We start from the raw sequence: 16,318 nt of genomic DNA, 5'->3' as shown, positions 1-16,318 counted from the left end.
GAGACTGTCCAGATGTTTAACCCCACAGTTGAAGATATCATTAACAGAGGTATGTAGGATGTCTTCACCTGGTACTAAAACGTAGACCTTACCTCAGCAGCCCGGGTGAAAACAATCGACCCGTGGCACTTTGCTGCAGCAGTGCTATTCAATAAAGGCTTAAAATAATCATTTTGAAATGGAAAAAGGTGGTATTTAGAAACAAATCATTAAAGAGAGGTATCAATACAAAAGCTGGTTCAAAAGTACAGTACAGTGACATAGAAAACAAGGCCAAGAGCGTTTTCCTCACTATTGTGCTGTTAAAATGATCACATGTTCTGAACTGCTCACCACTGGGAGAGGCAAAGTGTACATTATTACAGTATATAATATACACACATTCTTCAGCTACAGGTGAAATATAAACAAGTGAGTTCCAGTTGAAGGCAAGCCAATATTGTACATGAGAAACACTCTGCTTGTATAATAATGTGTGTCTGTTATGTTGTTTTCCCCACTAAAAAGTTAAATTATGCAGTAAAAGATTATAGGTATGTCCCTAAGCTAAACTCTGTTCATGGCAAATATATTTTTATAGAACTAATGGACGCAAGATGTCTCCAACCTAGAGCCCACTTCTGACTACACACAGCCACACCCAGGAGTGGCGCTGGGTGTAGTTAGAGGTCAAACAGGCTCTAAACTTCAACCAGAGATGGCAGTGAAACCCTGATTCTCACTCTGGTGTTTTAATCTACTCTTTAAGCAGAATGTATGTGAGAGGTAGTCTGAATTAAGACACTGTGATGAGGGGAAATAACTGCATATCACACCTGACCGTGAGATTTGTAGGAGCTGAAAACAACACCTACTCATTCATCATTCCTGTATGTAAGACAAGCTGGGATCCTATAATCTATTACTCATAAAGTGGCTTTATGTTTGACTCATTTGTCCAAAGCAGGATGTTTCTTAGTTGGTGGTAAACGGATTAAATGCATGAAAGTACCATTATGTAAATTAGGACTGATGTTGCAATTGCAATTTTGGATCATTTTGCATCCTTATTATCATTATCAATGAAAATATTAAAATGATCTTTGTTTTGTATGAAATCTGTACCAGAAAACCACAGACAAACATCTGTACAGCTCCACAATAGTTCTTTAAAAAATGACATTTGAACACAAATCTAGTTCTGAATAAATATTTGGCTTCATGCATTTTGATTATGCGCTTATCCATACTTCAATTTTGACATAATTCTGACTTATTGTGCAGTGCTATTCCAAAGCTTCCCTGGGGAACACGGAGCACCTATCCTCCTGTATTTAAACACTAACATTAGCACTCATTCACACTTCCTACAAGCACCTGGCAGCAGATGTATAAACACAGGTCACTGTTCTCCTCTTACACTTGGTCACAATGGGCTGCGTCCTGTCCTCCACTCGCTATGAGACCAGGGTTCAGAAATAGCGCACTAGCTAGCGTTTATCTGGATCTCTCATCAGGCCACAGCCTCATTAGCACAGACCAGGGAGATTCCTACCAGCAGATCTGCTCCCTGAGGGCTGAGCAGAACAGGAGAAGAAGAGGAAAAACCAGGGGGGAAGGTGGCAAATGGGGAGGAACACAGACAGGAAGTGGGTGTAATTTCCTCAGGAAGCTATCAGAGGCATTTCTTGTATCAGATGAAATAAAGGAGAGGGAAACAGAAAAGCAAGACAGACGGAGAGAAGTATAGAAAAGGTAGAAAGTGATAAAGGTTGAAAGTAAGAGCCCACAAGTGTTTCAGTTAGAAATATTACAGACAAAACCGCATCCGACACTTCTCCTGAGCCGCTGGTATCTAAGTTCACATGGGAACCAGAAGAGGAAGTTAGCGCACAGCACACATTAAACCCAGAGATTCAAAAAATGAGGAACTTTTAAAAACATTTCTACTCTGAATATGACATCGTCATGATGGTTTTTGGCTACTTTTATCTCGACTTTTGTTTTTAAAGGGGCCATATTCTGCTCATTTTAAGATTCATATTTGTATTTTGTGCCTAGAGGCACTGTGACATGTCTCCATGCTTTAATGTTCAAAAAGCTCTTTATTTTTATCACACTGCCTGTGCTGCAGCACGTCTTTTCACCCTCTGTCTGAAACCAGAGCCCAGTCTGCTGTGATTGGTTAGCTGGCCGGCTCTGTTGTGATTGGTCAACCGCCTAGAGCTGTGTTGCGCCTTAGCCTGTCATGCACAACGTGTTGGAGCGCTAGCCAAAAGAAGCGAAATCTTTACATAGAGGTCCCTATGTTCTGAAAGTAAGATTTTGGCCTTAAAACACACCGCAGGGAAGGAACAAACCCAAGATTAAGCTTTCACAGAACTTCTCAAGCTTAATGGATTAACCCGAACTTATTATTGTAGTTGAACTGTGCTGCATGCATTAACTTCTACGAGGTGACTCTGGCTGTAAGTCCTAGCCTATGTGAACCCTATAGACTAAACAGAGAAAAAAAGAAGCAAGGGGCCTAGAGAGGAGGAGGGAGGAGCGTGGAGAAGAAATTAAAAGAGGGGACACACTGCAGCAGGAAATGAAGAACAAGGCAGTAACAGTGGAAAGAAAAAAGGGACAGGCTTACGAAACATAAGCGTGAGAAAGTCTGGAAAATCTAGCAAGCATAAAGAGGCATCCAGAGACTGTGTGAGCACAGACCTTCACCTGAGAGCGGACCAAACGGTTTGGGCTGCAGCTGGCAGAGCTAACAGAGAACTAGCACCTCTGTGAAAACAGACCCAGAGGCATCTCTAGAGTGTGAGTGTGTGTGTGTGTGTGTGTGTGTGTGTGTGTGTGTGTGTGTGAAGTGTTTTATAGTTAATATGCATGTTGTCACACAGTTATTTTTATATAACTGGAAGGAAATGCACATGCACAGAAAGTGTGTGTGCGTGTGTGTGTGTGTGTGTGTGTGTTAATGAATACAGGGTGGTGGGAGGGTTTTCTGTGAGGCTACATCCCATTTATATGTTTTTGTTTCAAAAGCTCATGGGTCTCAAATATAAATATGTGTTCCTTTAAGTTTAAGATAAAAGCCATCCTCTCCTTTTCTACAGCTTAATCTGAAAGAGTGTATAAAAATGATCAAATTATATTTGTCCTTCCTTCTTAGGTTACGAGACATTTTTAGGATCTGCGAAACCACCTCCGCCCATGAGGAAACTGCTGAGTCCTCCTCCATCCACCATCGACATTTCCTCACTATCGCTGACCAGCTAACACAGCAGTGTTCTCACAATCATCAGAGGATTTAAAGACGCATACATTTTGCTTTGTTTAGCTAGTGTCCACTCTACGCCAGTGTTTTCAAACCCCAGATAAGCGAGTTACTGAGACGCCAATGGCACCGTTTTAGTTGTTGTTTGTATTTCGATACAGTCCAAATGGGCAGAAAGCTTTTGAGGACAAAGATATATTCACTGCCTACATGAGCAGGAAGCAAGCAATTTGCTGTTCTTCCTCTTCAGTATTTGCAAGGTCACCTAGTGCTTTACATTCATAAGAATTGTTCAAAAATATAAGAAATCAAACAATAAAATATAACATACAATTACAAACCCTACACAGCAGGAGGCAACTCATTTCAGAGCAGAGAATCCTCCCTACACATATGAACGTATGTGAATGGTCATGTGATTGTCATAATGCGTTTTAAGGCCTATAGGTATGGACGGAGATTATTTTTTAAAAGATGTGTGAGCTGCTGATATACTGTAGTCTGAGACCTGAGGTGTAATATGCCAAGCTAACTCAGTGCGATAAAGAAAAAGCTATAGGCCAGATGCATGTGCCTCCACATGACTGGAAATGCATAAAATCATGGGCGAATAGTACATTACAGAATAAAAAGATTCAAGAGAAAAGTGTTTTATTTGTGACATACACTCAAAATATGAGCAGTGAAATGCAGAAGTACATGACCTTAAGGTTTGCTAAAAGACATGTTTAATACGTAATAGTGATTACAATAAAAGGTAGAAATAAGAAACAGACTATAAAAAGGCTAAAAATTTAAGATAAAACATTGAGTGTCTAGGCCCAGTGAGTAAGTGTAATTAGCGTTTTTTGGGGGGGATGTTTAACCTATAAATATACACAAAATAAGACTTAACTTGTTTGGTGAACACCGCATGAGGTGGCTTTAAATGATAAAATCTAATCTGGCATTTTGTTGGGGCTACAAGTATTGTGTGACCTAAAGAAATTAATCACAAGTGAGTAAAAGCAGACACATGCTGGCTTACAAAGGGTACACTCAACTTATTTAGACATGATGTTCAGTTATCACATCACGGGGAGGGCTACCATGTTGGGATGCTGCTTAGAGGAAATCAGAGGAATTAACCCCAATGAAGTGTTCTGGGCTATTGTGGATTTGGCTTAAGACTTTCAAATGTTAAATCAACAATCTCTAAAACTAGAAGTCTGTGTTACAGAGAATCGTGGAGCTTAACGTTGGCGTTATGGAGGGTGCTTGACAAATAGTGATTAAAAGTTGGGACATTTCAACCTTTAAGTCTTAAGCAAGTCCCCCAATTTATCGAAAGCGTGAAAAGACGTTACTACTCGTGACCAGATTAGCCGTGACAGCACATGAATCTTCAATGAGTCTACAAACACCGACGCGATTAAAGATAAGGCTCTTATGGAGATAAGATGTTTCAAGATAACAAAGGCCTTGTGAATGTCTACCCATGAGCCGAGTCGGGTAAAAGGGCAACAGAACGGAGGTCTGAACATCACAGAAGTCTCGTCACGGCGCTGACAGTAAGCAAACAACAGAGGAGAGGGTAAACTGCAAGAGAGTGCGTGTACACGGGGTAAGTGACATCAGAGAAAGAGGCTCATCTGTGGTGAAGGTGGGGAAAAAAGGCTGTTTTACTCTTCTTTTCGTCAACCACATCCTTTTTTCTGTCTCGATCCAGCCTCTACAAGTCGCTACATCTTGTTTCATTTCCCCATTTCTCTCTCTTTTAACCTCCCTTTCTCCATCTCCTCCACCTTTAGCTTAAAATAAAGCGGCCCCTTGTACGACTGCTGCGAGACAGCCGGCGAATTCATGGCCGGCAGACAAGGGCCAATTATGTAATTTAACAACCATTACGTAGTGGCTAAAATAAGATTATGGCCAACAGCGCAAGGGAAACACAGGCAGGCTCTTTCTTTGCCCTGTTGTTCAGCGAAAAGTCCAAACAAATCATATTGTTGGATCCCTCCTGGTTCCGATTTCAAAAAGGACTTTTAGCATCAATGACGTGCCTCTTACTTTCCCACAATGACCTTTTCTTGATGTGATTTTTATTTTTGATACTAACGCTGCGGAGAATGTTTGACCTTCTCTTCTTCTGATTTCAGTCGAGCAGACATTGCTCCCTTTTTCCTTTTAATGATGCCGAACAATCCCAACCCCCACCCCCCAAATCTGAGCACAATACTTCCAAGCATTGTTAGCAGGATGTTCAGCAAGCTATTCAAAGATGTATATTACCCAGTAGTCTTGGCTGTTTTTGTATAAAGTTATTTAATCATCATTTAGTGTAAAGTTAATTTGAATGGTTGTTTTGCTTTTATTTTGAAGGCAGCTTTGGGCAATAGGTGAGTAGTGCCTTCAAAATAAAAGACACACTTAGTATTTAAGGGTAGAAAGGTGGAAGAGAGATTAGTCAACGAAAAGGACTATGTTTTTATAACGGAGTATTGCAGCTATTCATTGATTTATAATCCACAGTTAATTAGGTAGATGTTTGTATTTTATTTTGAATGCAGCTTTGGGCCTATCCTGTGTTTTTCTACGAGGGAAAGTCTTGTTCCTGGTGCTTTTGGATCGTTGAACAGAGAGTAAACTGCCCTCTCGCCTCCATTGGATTTATCCCTACATGCGATTGGCTAACTGGTGCCTCAGCGAGAGTTTGATTTTGTTTTTTGATTTGATGTTTTTCTACACAAGGAAACCCCGACTACCAAGCTGAGCCTCCTCCCTTCTTCGTGCACACAGAAATACAAATTCAAAGAATCCTAACACAATCGTTTTTAGTCTGATGTCGTCGTTCAGAGCCAAAGTACACTCTTGCCCCAACAAACTGCCCATCCCCCCCAACCAAAACCCACCCTTTCTGTCCTCCCTTCCACTACCCCCTACTCTCTCCCCCATGTCCCCATGTAGAGGTCATTGGCTTCATGGAAACAGTTGATAGGCCGGGGCCAATCGACTGGCATGGATTGGCAGCTCACAGTAAACCTCCAGCTTTGCAGGCTAAATGCTTCCATGTGTGTGTGTGTGTGTGTGTGTGTGTGTGTGTGTGTGTGTGTGTGTGTGTGTGTGTGTGTGTGTGTGTGTGTGTGTGTGTGTGTGTGTGTGTGTGTGTGTGTGTGTGTGTGTGTGTGTGTGTGTGTGTGTGTGCGCGTGTGTGTCAGTAATTGCTGAGGACAGAACCATCTGATTGACATTTTGTGACAAAAACTGCAACAAGTCTGTTGATTGTTTAGCTATGTTCAGCGCTCATTCGCTGCTGATTTTTAAACATGAAACCAAACAAACCTGCAGCAACAACAAGCCGATACTGAATATTTTTGGAAGGAATTTAGCCTGCCCAGAATCAAAGTATCTCAGGCCAAAAATGCCTCTGTACTTGCACACATGCACACCTTGGTTCCTGATGCTAACCTCATGCCAGTAGTTTGGGATCCAGCTATGCAGCATTCTTCCCAATCCCTCACAATAGACCTTTTAATAAAAGTCATAATGCAATCTTTTTTCTCCCTCAGGCAGTTCTCTGTAATGATCAATCTGATATCTTAAATCTTGAAATAATGACTCAAACGATGATTAGCGATCAAGCTAACACAAACAAAAGAGCTCATATCTTCCCTGTTTGAGAGCCTACAGCCAAAATATACAAAACAAAAAGTAAAAGGATACTCCACTGATAGAAATGCCCTTCTATAACACCTTCTTAAATGGATATTCAAGGTAACAAATCCAGCCCTGTCATCATTTCTATTCAACACATGCTTCCCTCTCAAAATGTGAAGCCTACACAACCTACAAGGCAGGAGATTCTGGTTTGCTATGCTAATTGTGGCTAACGTAGCCTCGCGACACTAGCCTACAGCAGGAAAGGAGGAAAGGGCATAATCACAACTCCACACCTAGATTTTAAACTTGTTCTCTTCTTCCCAAACAAACACTGACTCAAGGGACATCCACTTCAGGCTTAACTTCCTTCACGTAAAACCAGTTAACGTGTCAAAGATGTCTTCATCATATATTCTCAGTGTTACGATATTTATGACATGACAAAAACAAGAACTGTATTTGTTTGTAGCGGCCTGAGTGCTAACACACAGTCGGCCCACTGTCTGCAGAAACACTCGCCTCAGACTGGAGGACCTTTCACCCCGCAGACCCCCCATCTTTCACTCCTGAAGAGTAAACATCATCTATGGAGTCGAGTCGAGCTTTTTTCCACCGTGACCCTCAAATGAAAGAGCTCATTCTCTGTTTCCTCTGTCACACACACACTGTCACACACACACTGTCACACACACTGTCACACACACACACACACACACACACACACACACACACACACACACACACACACACACACACACACACACACACACACACACACACACACACACACACACACACTCTCTCTTTCCAGCCAGCCCCTCTGACTCACACTTGGACAGATGTATGTTACTCTTTCCATTTTCATAATGTCTGACAGTGAGATGAAATGAAAAAAACCACTCAGTGAAAAAACAAAATAAAATAAATCCATATTAATATCCATAATTAAAGAAATGGAGTTAATAGAATCCATTTAACATATGCACTAACTAGATTGACTGTCCCATACACCACATAATCAAAAACAAACATGTATTCCAATATATAATCCAATATAATAAGCACATTTTTCCTATTTCACGTTTGTGGCAAAACATTCAACATATTTGAACAAATTGGCTTCGCAATGTCTTTTTAATACCCTTTAAATCAGAACACTACTTGTTGAACTCTATAAATAAGTATTTTACCTAACAGAAGAATTGTATTTATTGCCTATTACCGATGAAAATGCTCAAAAGGTGTGAATTTAAAATGAATATTGTGAGGAACAAGCTGCTGCAGCCAGGTTATACTTGGCCAAAATCCTCTTATCATGAAGTTTGAGAGCTGAGCTTGGCTGCACATGTTTCACACATGCTCACACGCACACAGATGATCACACACACTACTAGCAGGGTGTAGTTTGACTGCTGTGTGTGAAGCCGTCCTGAATGACAGCAGAGAGATGACTACAGTGAGCTGCCTGTGTAAGATTATGTCACTTAAAAATCATTGTGCTGAGAACGAGTGCATACCATATGACTTCTGAACAGTGGGGCCTATGTGTGAGCTGTACACATGAACACAATAATCAATGTTTGGCTTACATTATTACCATGTGTCAGAACAGCTGTGTGCATTTTTAAAAGGGTAATCCACCAGATGTACACTTGTAAGTCAGAGTACTTCTATTTTGTGGTACTACTTAATGCTGCAGCAGAGCTGTACAATTTGTTTTATTTAAAAAGGGAACATGATATGCACATTTTCTATTTCATATTTGCATTTTGTTTCTCTACTGTGACATGTCTCCATGCTTTAATGTTCAAAAAGCTCTTTATTTTTCTCATACTGCCTCACCCTCTGTCTAAAGCCCAGTCTGCTCTGATTGTTATCTGGCCGGCTCTATGGTGATTGGTCAAGCACTTAAAGATGTCCCGCCCCTTAGCCTATCATGTACAATGTGTTGGAGCGCTAGCCAGTAGAAGTGCGAGTGTTACACAATGATGTCAGTATGTTACAGAAGTAAACAAAGAATTCCCTTCGAGGCGTTTGCAGACCATTTACAAAATATATTTAATCTTACATTTCAGGAGCAATTATTTCCTATTTACTATAAAGTGTTTGGAGAACATGAACCGAACCGTCCGCCATTTTTTTCGAGTGTCTCAATTCTGAATGGTATCGTCCATTAAGGAAATTACTACATTTTCAATCCCATGTTAGTCACCGCATTTTACATGAATACCTGTCACTCGTGAAGCTTAAATATTATAATGAGTGTAGTAGTCATTTAGAATTTGCTACAGGGTAAACTATTAGTGTCTGTGAGAGTCAGAGCGTGATTTCAGACGCCGCCTCAGCTTGTTTCAGTATCTGGTCCGTTTCACAGCAGGTGGGTTGACTCATCCAGGTAGAAAGAGCACAGGTGCTACTGATAACATTAATGATGGCTCCATTCACAGCGTGACAGGGATCCAGCAAGAACAACAACAGGACCCGAGGCAGAACAAACTAAAGTATTGTTTTGTCTTTTTATGCCGGTGTATTGTATGACAAAATATAATAATAAAGATTCAAAATAAAGGTTAATAATCCAGTGAATATCGGGCAAATCAATGTTAACAAACACACCAACACAAACTGATATGCTGCTTAATGATTCACAACACAGAAAAATGTCTCCCTGTTGTCATCTGTTTTGCAGGGCTGGGCAATATATTGATATGAGACTTGATAATGTCCTAAATGTGTGTGTTGTTTTGTCTTTTCATGGTTTTAACGGCTGCATTACAGTAAAGTGAGGTCATTTTCCAAATTGAGCACACTTTTTCAGCTGTTCTATTATATGCCTTTACCGATGTAGTCATTAAATCCACAGTCCGGATGTTTTTTTTATCAGAATTCTCTATTTTTTTCTCTCAATACTCAACCGTACATCAATGTTTTGTGAAATCAATACTCAACCCTACAATATCCTCACAAAATACCTATATTGAGGCGTGGGGGAGACATACATTTCTTCATATAGCCCAGCCCTAGTCCCTTATCTCACTTGATATACGATATGTATCCATGGAAGATGAATGCAAACTTTGCAGAAACACACGACACACTCGCTCAATGCTGAGATTAGCTGCGGTTTCAGGTACAGTTGTGTCACAGGCGCAACACAGCATAACCACCTTCCTGTGCGCTCCACACACACACACACACACACACACACACACACACACACACACACACACACACACACACACACACACACACACACACACACACACACACACACACACACACACACACACACACACACACACTTTTGTAACTTCACTCCTTCAGGAGGAATCAGTAGATGTCAGTGCAGACCTGCAGAGAGAACAAGAGCAGCTCAGTGCGCTCTGTCTCATTATCTGCTGCCTGTGTGTCAAAGTAACTGCAGCCAGAGAAGAATACCTGTGTTCCCTTTGAAGTCCGAGCCTGACTACAGTAAATTATTAGCTTGCCTGCAACACAGCTCCAGGCCCTCAGGACACCCCCTGGCTGTTCCACACCGGGTGCCATTACCTGTCATTTCAGTTGCTAGGTATCTCTCATTGAGGCTAACAACGACGCCTCGCTCAAACCTTATCCCAGCTTATCTTCCTACCCTCTGAGAGGCAGTGGATGTGGGTGAGTTTGCGTTGGCTTATAACAATAGAGAGAGAGTGAGGGAGACAGGGAGGGAGAGAGCGGCACAGAGACTCTGATTAAAAAGCCAACATTCCTTTAAAAAGGAAGAGAAGTTAGCCTTTGGGCTCCAGACAAGCCTGCACTTGTAAGACGTGGGGAGAGCGGGAGAAAGAGACGGCAAGTGCAGGGCTCCTCGAGTCTAGCAGAGCGTAACAGGAAATGGCAGGGCCCTGCTTCACATGGGGCCTCTGGGGTGCAACGTCTGGCTGGGAACGCGTCACAGTCTCCTCGCCTGCTGCAACACCCTTAACACACACACACACACACACACACACAAGCAGCAACGTCTGATCATTACAAAATCAACTCGTTATCGGAAGTCCCTGGAAGAATGAGATCTAATGCTTAATAACAACGCAAAGGGAAAGTCTCAGAGGCACAAATAAGTCAAACTGGCCTGGCAACCTTTTAAAAAGGTGTTTTCTGAGAAGTAATTAATGAAAACTTGACAGCCTACTGGCAGGCTCAGCCCACACTGTTCCTGCCTCCTATCTTTAGTTAATGACTGCAGTGAGATAATGAATGCCACTCTACATGCACAGTAATTGCAGTTTCCTGTGGGCGCAGGAAACTTCTGCCTTTTAAGCGCTGGAAATGTCCTCTGTTCCACATGGCAAAATCATCATGGGTAATCAATTATATGCAGACACTAATTACTGAACTCTGTCTGGACTCTGTATATAGGCTGATCAGACGGGCGGTATAGGAAAAGAGGAGGGGGGAAAGAAAAAAAGGGAGGGACTCTTGTCATACATGGCCTCCTTTCAGGTTGTGCAAATCACAATGTTGACAAATAAATAAGAGGATATGGCGCTGATTACCCAAATAAGCTTCTGTAATCACAGTGGTGTGCTACACAAATGGGAAAAAGCTGAAAAACCTAACTTAACAAGGAAAACACTTGCATTGATCATATTATTCAGCTGTGTGTTTCTTGTGAGAAACAGTACTTCTATGATAAATGTCTGCAGGATACTCTTGCAAAGAAGATACAATGTCCAAGGCCACTAGCTATGAACTCAAATGACACACTAGAACCACCTTTGGGAATATTAAAGTGATTAGTAGTTTGATATGGCCGAAACTAGTCAAGTAGTAAAATCCTACATGGCCAACTCGGCTACCTGAAGTTATACACACACAACTGCGTCCGAGTACACAATAATATACAATTTTTTCTGCATTAATTTCCCCACTGTGTTGAAATAAATCCGGTTTCGGACCGTGTTTCAGCCCACAGAGGAGATATGCGCACAGCCAGCCGAGCACAACATTCCTCCCGTCTGCAGCCCGCCTGTGAGCGGAGGCATAAACCCGTTTCTCTCGGTTAAAACAAACCCCCATCACCACTTTTCAAATCACCAAACACAGCTTCAAAAAAGGTCCAAACTCTTCCTTATGTTCGTCGGTTTTAGTGTTAGAATGAATATACTCACTGGTGAATGCAGAGAAAGAGACAGTCGACGCGTCTAATAGGTTTCCTGTTCGAAAGTTGCCGTGTGTCAGTGGGAAAAAAACATTGCACGCGGAAGTACACATTAAAAAAAAAAAAAAAAAAAAAAGCTCAGGATGGTCAACAGACGGCGGAATACAATACAACGATTTAACGTTTATTATTATTATTTAGCACAATGTGTAGATGATACATAAAAACAGACGAAATGTAAGTATATGTGCTTTTAAGGCTCGACTGTCAAAGTTAAAAAAAAAGTAGAACCTAACACGGCTTGTTTCCGCACTGTGTTACACGGTAACTCGTCCCCATTCAGTCCCCACTCTATGCAAAACTGAGTATAAATATTTTATAAGGGTGATATTTAGTATTTTACAAGGCTTTTATTTTGTAAAAATGACCTGTTAGTCTTTATTAGATATTAGATAAAGTGTTGTGAATGTTATTTGCACTTTTCAACACTTTTCTTAACTACTGTCTCACATTTTACTGATTCTTTGATAATTATTAGACTATTTGTTACGTAATCTCAGACAAAACCTATTGCATAAATCGCACTTATCAGTATTATTGATAGCTAAGATGCTTGCAGCGAACAGAAAAACATGTTTTCTTCATAAATAAAGTATTTTTCCCCCCTCCTAAACTTGCATTAAATGTTTCCTTTTTACAGTTTATCTACCTTAATATAGAGCCTTTATTTACCCAAAACAAAAAGGCACACACCACTGTAAAACCAGTGATACATTACATACCACAAAGGGCATGCGTGTAGTTAAATTACAGCTATTATTTCACATACAAAGTACTTCAAACTTTTTACCTGCTCATAAATTACCTTACTTTTATTCTAGCCACATTGCGCCACCTTGTGGAGACACAATCACATAACCCTAACCCTTTCACATCTGTATATTTACTTAATTAAAGCAGCATGCATCCGAGGACTCAGATATTAGATATAGATATTTAAGTAAGTAGCATTACTACAGTGTACACATACTCTGTTACAAGTAAAATCATGCATTGTTTAACAAGGTATTCAATGTACTTGTAGTATCACATTTCAGAAGTGTAATAATATTATGGGATTATACATAGTGATGTATAATTGTGATCATTAATTTAATGTTACAGATAGTAAAGGTGGAACTGATTTGAATCATTATTTACACTGCTGGGTAGCTTAACCTATAATAATATCTCATGATTTATTGGTTGATTTATGTTTTGTATTAATCATATCTGAATCTGCAAAGTACCTAGCAATCAAAAACGTCTATGTTGTGCATTAAAAGTTAAATATGTAGTGCATTAAAGTAAAGCAGCATACAATGGACCTACACATTGTAATGAAGCACAGTACTTGTGTAAATGTACTAATATAAATTCCACCACTGACTGCTTGTCTGTTTAGTAAAGCCTTGAGTATATAAAGTGAATTGTAGATATTCCCTTTTTTTTGTCTTGAAATAAATTGTATTCTGGGTTAATGTGTATTTTCTTGGATATTGCATTACAGGTTGACACAGTTCTGTAGAATTCATTATGTGATTTCCCTCTACTCAGGCGTGTAGTAAGGACTCGAACCTTTGATCATTCTGAGGCGAAGGGTTAACAGGAGACAGGAATGGCCGTTGGGCTGAGAAAGAACCGCAGTATAATGAGGACCCTGTCACTTCCTGTTAGACTCATCCTCCGTTTACTTCTCGTTGATTGTATCATGGTCATAACCTTAGTTTATTCACACATTCTGAGTGGCTTCCATTCTGTGATTTTTAGATTGCAGGAATAAGATATTGTAGATATTTGAGGTCATAAGGTTATTTCATTAACTGGGAGGTTGTACACACAGCTCTGATGTGCCCTTTAAGTTAAAACTGGAAATCGGTGAGATATCATTCATCATGTCATTAATCCTCCCACCTTTTTATGGGAAGATTTGTTCATCAGCCACGTTATGACTTGCCAAATATTTTCACAGGCTGATTCACAACTTGGACATTCAATAGTCATTTCCAGATTACTGGTGAGAGGTCAAGAAAAAGGAAAAATATCCTTTTTTGGGTCAAATTTATCAGGAACTATTGAAAAAACGAAACAATTTCACAGTTTTTGGTCACTATATTGCTTAGGGCTCCATACAAATGTAATAGTTATCAAATATAAGTCATCAATTGAGTTTCTTAACTGCGATTACACTTTCTACAGGTGTCCTTGTACTTGTCTTACTGGATGGTTGAGACTGTAATACTATATTTTTCATTAAGGAAAAAAATAACGTGTGTTTTTTTTAACCAAATGGTTGTTGTAGTGAAAGTAAGAGAATAAATCCAAGATATGAATCAAACAAATTAGGATCAAGTTGTAAAAAAACCCACAACATCATTGACATTAAAATCCAAACATTATTTTTACCGTGATGCTCTGATTACTTCAAGCATTTATTAATAACTCTGTTTTTGTCTTCAAAACTAAGCACGATTAGAAAACTTAGATCACATCTGGTCACGTTGTGAATTAGAATTGTTTATAGTATACTTTATAAATGTATAACAGACATACATTTCACATGGGGTTGTTACATTATCACGTCTTCAATACAAGAATGTCAAATACATTTTTTTGTGATGCAGTATGATTGAGATATCTTGAGAAAAAAATATTTTGAATTGAATTGCATTTTTGTACTTTTAAATAATAATGAGAAGTCCATTTTATCATTCATGCATTTTGTCTCTTTTTTATGAATGAATTAGCCTCAAAATAAAGTGAAAGGAGGTGAAGGGAGAGGCTTGACCCTGGATTATTGTCAATTGTATCATATGGGTATTTTCATTAGTAATAATCAGTATCAATATTTTGTTGTTTTTATCACGGTTGTCGCCATTACCGGTAAATCAAAACCCCCTTATTGCAAAATACACTGTGGTGTCTGAAGGAAGACGTCTCTGTCGATCATGGTTTTGTTCACTGGCATAACTGAAATTCACACCTTGATGATAGAAATGTGACGCTCACTTTGATGCTCGACGTCACACAATGTCTTAATTTCAACAAACTCACAGTCAACAGTCCACTATTCAGAATAATGTTTATTGCTTTTGAAGATATTAATCTTTTTCTTCTTTTTTGCACTTTCCATTTTTCCTCTTTACAGTAAAACAAAGAGAGGTGACAGGTAAAACCACTGCATTGTCATTGTTGGATGTGTACACACACATACACACACAAAGGAAACAGTATTTACAGCTGTTAGTCAGTGCACTGGGACTGGAGGCCTTTTTCCTGTAGCAACTCAAAAACATAGAGCTTTACATTAACTTTACAATAGAGCTTTCACAACTAACCGCCACTGTTTGACAAACCATAGGCTATAAAGGTTATGAAGCTGTACAATATGGTTTAGCGTTCACTCTGTGCGGAGAAACGGGGCCGGAGAAAGCATGTTGGTCATTAGATCTGCAAACATAAAAAGTATTCTCTTTTTTTTTATGTCCTCAAGCAAAACCAATTGCCCTGCTGCTGGCATTGACAAAAAAGCACTGATTGAAAAATAATCAAAACAGATTTTCGGGGGAGGATTTAAAAAAGAAGACCAATATTATTCACTTTTGACTAATTACAGTACAGTTACACTGGGTGAATGCTAACTATAAAAATAAGTCTACCGGCATGTTTTTGTACCCAAAGGGTTCGTACGCTGGGCAAAAATGACCAAAGGGCACAATTAATTGGGGTCGAGAAAATCAGAGGCCATTCCCAGTGTGATCTCTGTCCTCATCATAGAAAAACATCTTCAGAGTGCAGATCCTCTGCTGTTAATAATTTAAACTTTGATACACCTAAGCTTATAATTCTTCCAACATGTTTAAATACTGAATTAAATCACAACAATACAGCTAAATCTTATCATAGTGAATAATAATTAAATGTAATGTACACCATAATAAAATATATACACTGAAATATTCATACAAATTTCTAGGTTGGTCCAGCTCCCCCGAAATGCTCTCTTTTTCTTTCCTTTTCTTTTTTAGAAAAATGTGCAGGAAATACTGAAACCACAGGACAAAATAAATATTCACGGACTATTACAGTTAACACTATAAGAAATATGGATTTTAACATTTAAATCAACCCGCAGGAAACAATATATCATATAAAAAGTAAGTGCAAAATAAATCTAGGGGCTTTTTTTACTCACAGGATTACGGAGGTAAAATGATTTCTTTAAAGGAGACATTGGAGGAGATGAGCAC

At 39.6% G+C, this 16,318-nt stretch overlaps 1 protein-coding gene across 5 annotated transcripts in view; it reads right to left on the bottom strand.

Annotated features, from left to right (window-relative positions):
- Window positions 1-12,203, bottom strand: part of arhgef1b (Rho guanine nucleotide exchange factor (GEF) 1b) — a 42,265-nt gene extending 30,062 nt beyond the window's left edge. For 2 of the 5 annotated variants that reach the window (XM_063879831.1, XM_063879832.1), the window contains exon 1: window positions 12,040-12,094. The gene's annotated coding sequence lies outside the window, so the exon portion shown is untranslated. Of the gene's footprint in view, window positions 1-12,039 lie in introns of all 5 variants that reach the window. The other 3 variants (XM_063879833.1, XM_063879834.1, XM_063879835.1) reach the window with 3 other exon arrangements.
- Between the last annotated feature and the right edge of the window lie 4,115 nt (window positions 12,204-16,318).

The sequence above is a fragment of the Eleginops maclovinus genome, chromosome 3 (assembly GCF_036324505.1).
Source record: "Eleginops maclovinus isolate JMC-PN-2008 ecotype Puerto Natales chromosome 3, JC_Emac_rtc_rv5, whole genome shotgun sequence".
NCBI classification, from domain to species: Eukaryota; Metazoa; Chordata; class Actinopteri; order Perciformes; family Eleginopidae; genus Eleginops; species Eleginops maclovinus.
The sequence above is the reverse complement of the archived record's forward strand: the minus strand, read 5'-3'. Positions and strand labels throughout refer to the sequence as shown.